This window comes from Rhipicephalus microplus, unplaced genomic scaffold, assembly GCF_043290135.1.
Source record: "Rhipicephalus microplus isolate Deutch F79 unplaced genomic scaffold, USDA_Rmic scaffold_156, whole genome shotgun sequence".
NCBI classification, from domain to species: domain Eukaryota; kingdom Metazoa; phylum Arthropoda; class Arachnida; order Ixodida; family Ixodidae; genus Rhipicephalus; species Rhipicephalus microplus.
In genome coordinates, this window is record NW_027464727.1 from 347,501 (window position 1) to 360,000 (window position 12,500).

At 60.4% G+C, this 12,500-nt stretch overlaps 2 non-coding genes across 2 annotated transcripts; both read right to left on the minus strand.

The window, feature by feature from the left end:
• Nucleotides 1-262: 262 nt before the first annotated feature.
• LOC142791265 (5.8S ribosomal RNA) lies at nt 263-415 on the minus strand. The gene has a single exon (XR_012890115.1). It is a non-coding gene; the product is annotated as a 5.8S ribosomal RNA (ribosomal RNA).
• Nucleotides 416-2,134: 1,719 nt separating this feature from the next.
• Nucleotides 2,135-3,949, minus strand: LOC142791298 (small subunit ribosomal RNA). Its single transcript, XR_012890146.1, has one exon. It is a non-coding gene; the product is annotated as a small subunit ribosomal RNA (ribosomal RNA).
• Between the last annotated feature and the right edge of the window lie 8,551 nt (nt 3,950-12,500).

Genomic DNA, 12,500 nt, shown 5'->3' on the forward strand with positions numbered 1-12,500 from the left:
CCTCGACCGCACTTTCCCTGCAGGCTTCCTTCCGACTCGAAGTCCTGCGGCGGTCTCAACGAGGTGCCACATCCTCAATGCAGTCGGTCGCCCCCGTTTCGGTTGGGCTCTGGCACGACGGTCGCCACCGTCTCGCCCTTGAGTGGCCGCTGTTGGCGCTCGCTGTGAGGTGTTCAGCGTGCTGTCCGTGTTGCCGACGCGGTCAAAACGAGTCGACGGCTCACGTTCCCTTGTGCGCCGAAGGCTCTCTTGATATGTGATCCGACCCTCAGACAGACGAAGCCAAGGGAAGACCCAAGGCCGCAATGTGCGTTCAAAGAATCAGTGCTCAGTGTGTCCTGCAATTCACACCAAGTCTCGCAGCTGGCTGCGTTCTTCATCGACCCGAGAACCGAGTGATCCACCGCTTAGAGTCGTGAAAAAGTGTTTGTTCAATTCCGTACAGTCAAAACCAAACGTTTCTGGCACTCGGCCAAACAGTGGCCAAGAAGGGCGCTTTTCAGCGCACGCTTGGACTCCAAAACTCTGCCGCGCCTTTTTCGGCTGCCGCAAATCGAGCAAACGGTGTGTTTCGGACGGCGTTTCGCTTCCGCTACTTGCGAGTGCTTTCGTGGTCCACCCCTCTATAAATACTCGGGAGGCGTCGAAGCCGGTTCTCCAAGCCGGACCCGTAGGTATCGTTGTGTGCTCGCTCTCATTGGCCCGCCTAACCAGAAAATGCCTGCGGTACACCCATTTGGATAAGAGTGCACGCAGATGCGGGCCTCGACGGCTACACATTTCCTCGGGCGGCCGCCTCCCGGCCTCCGTGGAGCGCGGGATGCACGGTCCCATCGACAAGCCTCTCCCGTTTTTACCGTGGCGTCGCGGTTCACCACGGCGGGCGGGTCGGTCTCCTCCGCATAAAAAGGGGGACCCCCGCTTTTTGTTCCACGAAATCGCACAAGCTTTTTTCGCATCCACGGTTTGCCACCGCACACCAAAATGCCGATCCGGCTGCCTACTTTAGCCAACAGGTGGAGCCAGGCGCGCCGTACTTGCGCGGCACTTCCCACGTCCACCGAAGTCGGTGCCAAGGACCACTTTCGGCGCCGGAGCCGCGTACGAGCCTACTCGAGGCGGAAGAACGAAGCCAGCAAGGGCCTGGCCGCAAGTGCGTTCAATTGTCGGGACGTCCAAGTCCCTCGTTCTTCCGTGCTTCCTCTTTCGGCAAGTCGTTGCGGCACCTTCCCAAAGCGCGCAGACCCGCTAATCGCGACGAGCGCGACGTGGCCGTGCCGCCTTTCCCTCGGCAGCAAGCAAAACGCCTGGCAACGTCGACGCTCCCCTAACCGCGATCTCGCACCGTGTTTCGTGTGGCGAATTCAAAAGCCGGCCGGCGCTGCTGCAACCATTACGGTCGGTACGCATACGCCGCGGAGGGCGGGACGGTCATCGGAGCGTGCGGTTCCTCCATCGAGTACTGCGCACCTCGGCCGTCGCATCGCCGTGCCATGACCGGCCGCGCGTCAACGCGAACCGGTGCCAGCGAGATCCCTCGCCTGCAAGAACCGACCGGCAGCCTCCGTCACCCGAGGACGCGGAGGCGCTTGCCGCGGACGGCGGGACGGTATGCACTGGTGCACAGCGGACCCGTCACATCGCCAGTTCCTTGACCGACCGCCGACGCTTGTGCCGTTCCTCTCGTACTTGGCAGTCGCCGCGCGATTGTCGGGTCTCGTTCTTGCACGCTCGAACGGTCGGGAGGGCACTCGGCTGGCGTTTCGGGAACGCGCAGCCTCGCCTTCTACCGACGTAACCACGACTCGCCGTTCGCGCTCCGCCGCTCCTGTTTACAGTACTAGGCGGTCCCGCAGCGGTCGGGTCGCGCATTTCGAGCGCTTCGAGCCACGGTGCAGTGGCGGGTCGAAAGCCGACCTATGAGTGCGTTGCGCCGTTTGTACCCGCGTCCGCCACCTGGCCGACCGTCCAAGGTCGCGGTGTTGGCGTCCGCTGGGCGCAACAATTTGTCACGGGGTGCCGCTCCACATTCAGGCAGCCCCGTGGGGAAAAGCCGACCCCGCGTCCAAACGGGGTCAGCGGCAGAAAGTGTCGGGCGCAGACGCAGCTGAGGCGCTCACCCTTCACAATCCGTTAATGATCCTTCCGCAGGTTCACCTACGGAAACCTTGTTACGACTTTTACTTCCTCTAAATGATCAAGTTTGGTCATCTTTCCAACAGACCGGCGCAACCGAAAGGCCGCGCCGGACATCGGTCCGAAGACCTCACTAAATCATTCAATCGGTAGTAGCGACGGGCGGTGTGTACAAAGGGCAGGGACGTAATCAACGCGAGCTTATGACTCGCGCTTACTGGGAATTCCTCGTTCAAGGGGAACAATTGCAAGCCCCTATCCCAATCACGAAAGAAGTTCCACGGGTTACCCAGTCTTTTCAGACAGGGATAAAGACACGCTGCTTCCTTCAGTGTAGCGCGCGTGCGGCCCCGGACATCTAAGGGCATCACAGACCTGTTATTGCTCTGTTTCGTGCGGCTAGGAGCCGCTTGTCCCTCTAAGAAGGTTGCAAGGTGCTGGGAACCCCGCACCTATTTAATAGGCTAGAGTCTCGTTCGTTATCGGAATTAACCAGACAAATCGCTCCACCAACTAAGAACGGCCATGCACCACCATCCACCGAATCAAGAAAGAGCTCTCAATCTGTCAATCCTCCCAGTGTCCGGGCCGGGTAAGTTTTCCCGTGTTGAGTCAAATTAAGCCGCAGGCTCCACTCCTGGTGGTGCCCTTCCGTCAATTCCTTTAAGTTTCAGCTTTGCAACCATACTTCCCCCGGAACCCAAATACTTTGGTTTCCCGGAAGCTGCCCGCCGAGTCATTTGAGTAACTCAGGCGGATCGCTGGTTGGCATCGTTTATGGTCAGAACTAGGGCGGTATCTGATCGCCTTCGAACCTCTGACTTTCGTTCTTGATCAATGAAAACATTCTTGGCAAATGCTTTCGCAGTAGTTCGTCTTGCGACGGTCCAAGAATTTCACCTCTAGCGCCGCAATACGAATGCCCCCGTCCGTCCCTCTTAATCATTACCTCGTATTCCAAAAACCAACAGAACAGAAACGAGGTCTTGTTCTATTATTCCATGCAAGTTTATTCAGGCGACTCGCCTGCGTTGAGCACTCTAATTTTTTCAAAGTAAAAGCACCGGCCATCTCGAGGCACACAATGAAGTGCACCAAGAAAGAACCGGCATGATGTTCAGTCCGAGCCGTCGCATCGGGTAGATGCACTACTCGTCTGGAACTGAGATCCAACTACGAGCTTTTTAACCGCAGCAGCTTTAGTATACGCTATTGGAGCTGGAATTACCGCGGCTGCTGGCACCAGACTTGCCCTCCAATTGATCCTCGTTAAAGGATTTAGAGTGTACTCATTTCAATTACGGGGCCTCAAAAGAGTCCCGTATTGTTATTTTTCGTCACTACCTCCCCGTGCCGGGAGTGGGTAATTTGCGCGCCTGCTGCCTTCCTTGGATGTGGTAGCCGTTTCTCAGGCTCCCTCTCCGGAATCGAACCCTGATTCTCCGTTACCCGTAACAACCATGGTAAGCAAGTAACCTACCATCGAAAGTTGATAAGGCAGACACTTGAAAGAAACGTCGCCGGCTCGTGGCCATGCGATCAGCACAAAGTTATCCAGAGTCACCACACAATACGGGCCGAAACCCGATCGATCTTGGTCTAATAAAAGCACCCGTTACCCAAAGGGCTCCAGGCTCACTGCATGTATTAGCTCTAGAATTGCCACAGTTATCCAAGTAGGAAGAAACGATCTAAGGAACCATAACTGATTTAATGAGCCATTCGCGGTTTCGCCTTATTTCGGCATGTACTTAGACATGCATGGCTTAATCTTTGAGACAAGCATATGATTACTGGCAGGATCAACCAGGTAATCGTTCGACTGCGCGTCCGTCCTCGCCCTCGGCGGGCCGGACGCAGTCTGTGTGCGGCGGAGGCCACCTTCAGGCGCCCCAACACGCTTATTTTGCACTCCGAGATGACGGCGTTCGAGCTCGCTACGGCACAACCTTCCCGAAAGACGAGTGGGAGCCGTGCGGCAAGAAGCACGTTCATGCTCGCTCTTTTTCGTTGCATCGACTCGGTCGCGCCGTGCGGGTTGCCCAAGCCCGCTGCACTGTCGGTGGACCGGCCGGAACTAGCAACGGAGCCGAGACTGCAAAGCCGCCAGACGACGGGTCACGCCCGCGTCTTCGGCGCTTTCGCATCTGAATCGCCCGAGGACGACACGGAACACACCTCGATATCGTGGTAAAACGGCACCGTCCGACAACCAGCCCCTAACGCATCAAGCGGATGAGGCTGCAGACGACTGCCGTGGATTCCCCTGGAGCAGACCCGAGGACACGCTTGACGAGGCCGAAGCCCGCCGCATATCAGACACCCGGTCGCTTTCGCGTACGCCGCTCACGAGAACCCCCACATAATAGCAGCGATAAGTACCCAGACCTCCTTGGGCCCTAATACGAGCGTACTCGAGAAAATTTCACCGCGGGTGTGCCCCGAAACGTGTGGCATGTTGAGCGTGCCACAAGTCTACGTCGCTCTCAAACCCGCCGAGGTCGTAGAATTTGCGACCCTACTCACGAAATTCCCACCGAGGATACGGCCGCAAACGTACCGCACCTTGGGTAGGCCACGAGTTTGTGCAACACTACGCTGACGGCACAGCACCGAGGTCGTGCGCGCACGCACGGGAAAATTCCGCCGCGGTTTCTGCCGAAAACGTGAGGCACCACGACTCTCCGCAAGTTCGCGTCGACTGCGAAAGACCGAAGTCGTGAACGACGTGTCCGCTACTCGCCGCCGACACGCTGGACACCAAACGTACAACGACTCGACGGCGTCGTAGAGGCCCACGACGCGGTTTTCCTTAACGACGTCTCGGCGTGGCACCGACAGGTTAGAACGGCCGACCAACGTTCCCTGTCCGCCGTTCGGCTCAGTCGAAGGGCTCGGCGACTTCGGCAACGCTGCGAAGCCGCACGGTGACGCACGCCATGTCCCCATTTTTTTTTTCTTTCTGCGTCTGCCGGGGTGCCCCTATAATAGCAGCGATAAGCACCCAGACCGCCGTGGGTCGCTCGCCCCGGCTGACGTGGTTTTTCGTACTCCTGCGGCGGTCGCCGTCAAGCACGTCCAAATACGCTACTTTCGTGGGCGCATTCACGCTCTTTCGCTTCGCCGGAGTGCCAGCACTCACTCTGCCAAAAACGGCGAACATCCGAGCGGCGGTTCCCACTTTTGCGTCGGCGTCGCAAACCCCGCCCCGGCAGACGAGGTTTGCCGTACTCGTGCGACGGTGGCCGGCGGGCACGTCGAAAGACGCCGATATCGTGCGCGAATTGGCGCACCTTGGCTTCACCGGAGTGCCGCCACTGACTCCTCCAAAAACGGCGAAGATCCGAGCGGCGCTTCCCACTTTCGCATCGGCGTCCCGAACTCCGCCCCGGCTGACGCGGTTTACCGTACTCGTGCGACGGTCGCCGGCGAGCACGTGGAAAGACGCCGATATCGTGCCCGAATCGGCTCCGTTCGGCTTCGCCGGAGTGCCAGCACTGGCTCGGCGAAAGACGACGAACATCCGAGCGACGGTTCTCACTATTGCGTACGCGTCGCAAACCCCGCCCCGGCAGACGCACTTTGCCGTACTCGTGCGACGGTCGCCGGCGAGCACGTAGAAAGACGCCGATATCGTGCCGGAATCGGCCCCGTTTAGCTTCGCCGGAGTGCCAGCACTCACTCGGCCACAAACGGCGAACATCCGAGCGGCGGTTCCCACTTAGCCGTCGGCGTCCCGAACTCCGCCCCGGCAGACGCGGTTGCCGAGCTCGTGCGACTAGCGACCGCGAAGCCGTCTCGCGACGCCGCTTTCGTGCGCGGCTCCCACTGCGACCTGGGTCACCCGAGGTCGACGAGCAAAAAAGAATGTCGAAAAAAAATTTTTTTTTTTTTTGCGTCTGCCGGGGTGCCCCTATAATAGCAGCGATAAGCACCCAGACCGCCATGGGTCGCTCGCCCCGGCTGACGTGGTTTTTCGTTTTCCTGCGGTGGTCGTCGTCAAGCACGTCCAAACACGCCACTTTCGTGGGCGCATTCGCGCTCTTTCGCTTCGCCGGAGTGCCAGCACTCACTCTGCCAAAAACGGCGAACATCCGAGCGGCGGTTCCCACTTTTGCGTCGGCGTCGCAAACCCCGCCCCGGCAGACGAGGTTTGCCGTACTCGTGCGACGGTGGCCGGCGGGCACGTCGAAAGACGCCGATATCGTGCGCGAATTGGCGCACCTTGGCTTCACCGGAGTGCCGCCACTGACTCCTCCAAAAACGGCGAAGATCCGAGCGGCGCTTCCCACTTTCGCATCGGCGTCCCGAACTCCGCCCCGGCTGACGCGGTTTACCGTACTCGTGCGACGGTCGCCGGCGAGCACGTGGAAAGACGCCGATATCGTGCCCGAATCGGCTCCGTTCGGCTTCGCCGGATTGCCAGCACTGGCTCGGCGAAAGACGACGAACATCCGAGCGACGGTTCTCACTATTGCGTACGCGTCGCAAACCCCGCCCCGGCAGACGCACTTTGCCGTACTCGTGCGACGGTCGCCGGCGAGCACGTAGAAAGACGCCGATATCGTGCCGGAATCGGCCCCGTTTGGCTTCGCCGGAGTGCCAGCACTCACTCGGCCACAAACGGCGAACATCCGAGCGGCGGTTCCCACTTAGCCGTCGGCGTCCCGAACTCCGCCCCGGCAGACGCGGTTGCCGAGCTCGTGCGACTAGCGACCGCGAAGCCGTCTCGCGACGCCGCTTTCGTGCGCGGCTCCCACTGCGACCTGGGTCACCCGAGGTCGACGAGCAAAAAAGAATGTCGAAAAAAAATTTTTTTTTTTTTTTTGCGTCTGCCGGGGTGCCCCTATAATAGCAGCGATAAGCACCCAGACCGCCATGGGTCGCTCGCCCCGGCTGACGTGGTTTTTCGTTTTCCTGCGGTGGTCGTCGTCAAGCACGTCCAAACACGCCACTTTCGTGGGCGCATTCGCGCTCTTTCGCTTCGCCGGAGTGCCAGCACTCACTCTGCCAAAAACGGCGAACATCCTAGTGGCGGTTCCCACTTTTGCGTCGGCGTCGCCAACCCCGCCCCGGCATACGCGGTTTGCCGTACTCGTGCGGCGGTGGCCGGCGGGCACGTCGAAAGACACCGATATCGTGCGCGAGTCGATGCTTCTTGGTCTCGCAGGAGGGCCGCCACTCACTCCTGCAAAAACGGCGAAGATCCGAGCGGCGCTTCCCACTTTTTCGTCGGCGTCGCAAACCTCGCCCCGGCAGACGCGCTTTGCCGTACTCGTGCGACGGTCGCCGGCGAGCACGTCGAAATACGCCGATATCGTGCCCGAATCGGCCCCGTTTCGCTTCGCCGGAGTGCCAGCACTCGCTCGGCCAAAGACGACGAACATCCGAGCGACGGTTCCCACTATTGCGTACGCGTCGCGAACCCCGCCCCGGCAGACGCGGTTTGCCGTACTCGTGCGGCGGTGGCCGGCGGGCACGTCGAAAGACGCCGATATCGTGCACGAATTGGCGCTCCTTGGCTTCACCGGAGTGCCAGCACTCACTCGGCCAAAAACGGCGAACATCCGAGCAGCGGTACCCACTTAGCCGTCGGCATCCCGAACTCCGCGCCGGCTGACGCGGTTGCCGAGCTCGTGCGACTAGCGACCGCGAACGCGTCTCGCGACGCCGCTTTCGTGCGCGGCTCCCATTGCGACCTGGGTTACCCGAGCTCGACCAGCAAAAAAGAAGGTCGAAAATTTTTTTTTTTTTTTCTGCGTCTGCCGGGGTGCCCCTATAATAGCAGCGATAAGCACCCAGACCGCCGTGTGTCGCTCGCCCCGGCTGACGTGGTTTTTCGTACTCCTGCAGCGGTCGCCGTCACGCACGTCCAAATACGCCACTTTCGTGGGCGCATTCGCGCTCTTTCGCGTCGCCGGAGTGCCAGCACTCACTCTGCCAAAAACGGCCAACATCCGAGCGGCGGTTCCCACTTTTGCGTCGGCGTCGTAAACCCCGCCCCGGCAGACGCGGTTTGCCCTACTCGTGCGACGGTCGCCGGCGAGCGCGTCGAAAGACGCCGATATCGTGCGCTAATTGGCGCTCCTTGGCTTCTCCGGAGTGCCGCCACTCACTCCTCCAAAAACGGCGAAGATCCGAGCGGCGTTCTCCACTTTCGCATCGGCGTCCCGAACTCCGCCCGGGCTGACGCGGTTTACCGTACTCGTGCGACGGTCGCCGGCGGGCACGTCGAAAGACGCCGATATCGTGCCGTAATCGGCCCCGTTTGGCTTCGCCCGAGTGCCAGCACTCACTCGGCCAAAAACGGCGAACATCCGAGCAGCGTTTCCCACTTTCGCATCGGCGTCCCGAAGCCCGCCCCGGCAGACGCGGTTTGCCCTACTCGAGCGACGGTCGCCGGCGATCACGTCGAAAGGCGCCGAATTCGTGCACGAATCGATGCTTCTTGGTCTCGCAGGAGGGCCGCCACTCACTCCTGCAAAAACGGCGAAGATCCGAGTTGCGCTTCCCACTTTTTCGTCGGCGTCCCGAACTACGCCCCGGCTGACGCGGTTTACCGTACTCGTGCGACGGTCGCCGGCGGGCACTTCAAAATACGCCGATTTCGTGGGCGCATTCACGCTGTTTCGCTTCCCCGGAGTGCCAACACTCACTTTGCCGAAAGCGGCGATCATCCGAGCGGCGGTTCCCACTTTTGCGTCGGCTTCGCAAACGGCGCCCCGGCAGACGCGCTCGTGCGACGTACTCGTGCGACGGTCGCCGGCGAGCACGTCGAAAGACGCCGATATCGTGCTCGAATCGACCCCGTTTCGCTTCGCCGGAGTGCTGCCAGTCACGGCGCAGAAAACGGCGAACAAGTGTTTTTTTTTTTTTTCCTAGAATTTGTGTTATAGAAGGCACATTTGATATCGGACGATAATTTTCAACTTTATCACGCGCACCGATTTTCGTGTAGAGGTTTGCAAGTTTATGGGAATTTCTCCACTTGGAATAATGCGATTTAGTAGTACTACGAGAACTTCATGGATGTACTCAAGGGTACGGGGCAAGTCAGTTACGTCAACACCTGCAGATTTTTTACACTTCAAACTGAAAATTGTTGGTTGTGAGTCCTCGTGTGATATTAAAGGCCGATTCGCTAACACATAGAACAAAGAAAGAAAGGAAGAAAAAACGCCCGCGCTCGCTCAAGAAACCTGGGTTCGCAACAAGTGGCAACAACAAGCAACCGAGCGAGTGCGCCAAAACCCGTGGCGGCCGAACAAACGCGAAGTCCCAACCGCGTCAGCCGGGGCGGCACGGGACAGGAAAAATCACTTCAGCCGGGGCGGCGGGGCACCGAATAAACCTCGTCACCTCGTCGCAGGATAAAAGAGGAAACAAAAAGTCTAAACAGCGTCTGCTGGAGCGAATGCGTAATAAAACAACAACAACAACAAAAAAAAAAAAAAACACCCGCGCTCAAGAAGTCTGCAATCACCACAAAAGGCGACTGTGACCGAGCAGCGTCAGCCGGGGCCGTGCGGAAACGGAAAAACCGCGACTACCGGGGCGTCGAGGCACCGAAAAATCCACTTCAGCCGCGGCGAAAAAAAAAACAAAAAGAAAGACGGAGGGGGGGGGGGGGAACCACGTCTGCCGGGGCGAAGGAAAAAAAAAACGCGTCTGCCGGGGCGAGCCCGGGTGCGGCACCACCGGGAAAACTGTGGCAAACAGACATGGCGATCGAGTGAGTGGGCCGCCAGCCAGGCTCAGCCAAAAAGTGCAAAGCCCGAACTGCGTCAGCCGGGGCGGCAAAAACCACGTCAGCCGGGGCGGCGCAAAAAACCGCGTCTGCCGGGGCGGCACGAAACCGCGTCAGCCGGGGCGGCGCGAAAACTGCGTCAGCCGGGGCGAAAGAAAAAAAAAAAAAAACGCGTCTGCCGGGGCGAGCCCGGGTGCGGCACCACCGGGAAAACTGTGGCAAACAGACATGGCGATCGAGTGAGTGGGCCGCCAGCCAGGCACAGCCGAAAAGTGCAAAGTCCGAACCGTGTCAGCCGGGGCGGCAAAAAACCGCGTCAGCCGGGGCGGCGCAAAAAACCGCGTCTGCCGGGGCGGCACGAAACCGCGTCAGCCGGGGCGGCGCGAAAACTGCGTCAGCCGGGGCGAGCCCGGGTGCGGCACCACCGGGAAAACTGTGGCAAACAGACATGGCGATCGAGTGAGTGGGCCGCCAGCCAGGCTCAGCCAAAAAGTGCCAAGTCCGAACTGCGTCAGCCGGGGCGGCAAAAAACCGCGTCAGCCGGGGCGGCGCAAAAAACCGCGTCTGCCGGGGCGGCGCGAAAACCGCGTCTGCCGGGGCGGCGCGAAAACTGCGTCAGCCGGGGCGAAAGAAAAAAAAAAACGCGTCTGCCGGGGCGAGCCCGGGTGCGGCACCACCGGGAAAACTGTGGCAAACAGACATGGCGATCGAGTGAGTGGGCCGCCAGCAAGGCTCAGCCAAAAAGTGCTAAGTCCGAACTGCGTCAGCTGGGGCGGCAAAAAACCGCGTCTGCCGGGGCGGCACGAAACCGCGTCAGCCGGGGCGGCGCGAAAACCGCGTCTGCCGGGGCGGCACGAAACCGCGTCAGCCGGGGCGGCGCGAAAACTGCGTCAGCCGGGGCGAGCCCGGGTGCGGCACCACCGGGAAAACTGTGGCAAACAGACATGGCGATCGAGTGAGTGGGCCGCCAGCCAGGCACAGCCGAAAAGTGCTAAGTCCGAACTGCGTCAGCCGGGGCGGCAAAAACCGCGTCAGCCGGGGCGGCGCGAAAACCGCGTCTGCCGGGGCGGCACGAAACCGCGTCAGCCGGGGCGGCGCGAAAACTGCGTCAGCCGGGGCGAGCCCGGGTGCGGCACCACCGGGAAAACTGTGGCTAACAGACATGGCGATCGAGTGAGTGGGCCACCAGCCAGGCTCAGCCAAAAAGTGCTAAGTCCGAACTGCGTCAGCCGGGGCGGCAAAAACCGCGTCAGCCGGGGCGGCGCAAAAAACCGCGTCTGCCGGGGCGGCACGAAACCGCGTCAGCCGGGGCGGCGCGAAAACTGCGTCAGCCGGGGCGAAAGAAAAAAAAAAAAACGCGTCTGCCGGGGCGAGCCCGGGTGCGGCACCACCGGGAAAACTGTGGCAAACAGACATGGCGATCGAGTGAGTGGGCCGCCAGCCAGGCACAGCCGAAAAGTGCCAAGTCCGAACTGCGTCAGCCGGGGCGGCAAAAAACCGCGTCAGCCGGGGCGGCGCAAAAAACCGCGTCTGCCGGGGCGGCGCGAAAACTGCGTCAGCCGGGGCGAAAGAAAAAAAAAACGCGTCTGCCGGGGCGAGCCCGGGTGCGGCACCACCGGGAAAACTGTGGCAAACAGACATGGCGATCGAGTGAGTGGGCCGCCAGCAAGGCTCAGCCAAAAAGTGCCAAGTCCGAACTGCGTCAGCCGGGGCGGCAAAAAACCGCGTCTGCCGGGGCGGCACGAAACCGCGTCAGCCGGGGCGGCGCGAAAACCGCGTCTGCCGGGGCGGCACGAAACCGCGTCAGCCGGGGCGGCGCGAAAACTGCGTCAGCCGGGGCGAGCCCGGGTGCGGCACCACCGGGAAAACTGTGGCAAACAGACATGGCGATCGAGTGAGTGGGCCGCCAGCCAGGCACAGCCGAAAAGTGCTAAGTCCGAACTGCGTCAGCCGGGGCGGCAAAAACCGCGTCAGCCGGGGCGGCGCAAAAACCGCGTCTGCCGGGGCGAATGCAAAAAAAACAAAGAAAAAAGCCCGCGCTTAATCAAAAGAAAACAAAGAAAAAAGCTTGCGCTTAATCAAAAGAAAACAAACAAAAAAAGTTCGCGCTTAAGCCTGGCGGTGGAACCACCGGGGCAAACAGACCTGGCGATCGAGTGAGTGGGCCGCCAGCCGGGGTGAGCCAAAAAGTGCAAAGTCGGAACCGCGTCAGCCGGGGCGGCGCGAAAACCGCGTCAGCCGGGGCGGCGCAAAAACTGCGTCAGCCGGGGCGGCACGGAAAAACGAAAACCGCGTCAGCCGGGGCGACATCAAAATGAGGAAAAAAAAAAAACTGCCTTAGGACACCTGCGTACACTTTCATGCGTTTGGGCATATCTCTCTGTAACACGCGCGCCCCTCGTTACGCGCGGCACTCTGTTTTCTCCGACACCCATATTTCGGCGGCATGTGGCACGCGCGCCCGTCCCTACGCACGGCACACCGCAGTGCTTTCTCGATATTTTTCTTTTCCTCCAACACCGTCATCTATAGGCTTTTAGTGACCTGTTGCTCGTGGCAAAAGTTCGCTAGCTCTGACACCTCTTGCATGCGCACCGTTTTTGCGCACGGTGCTATG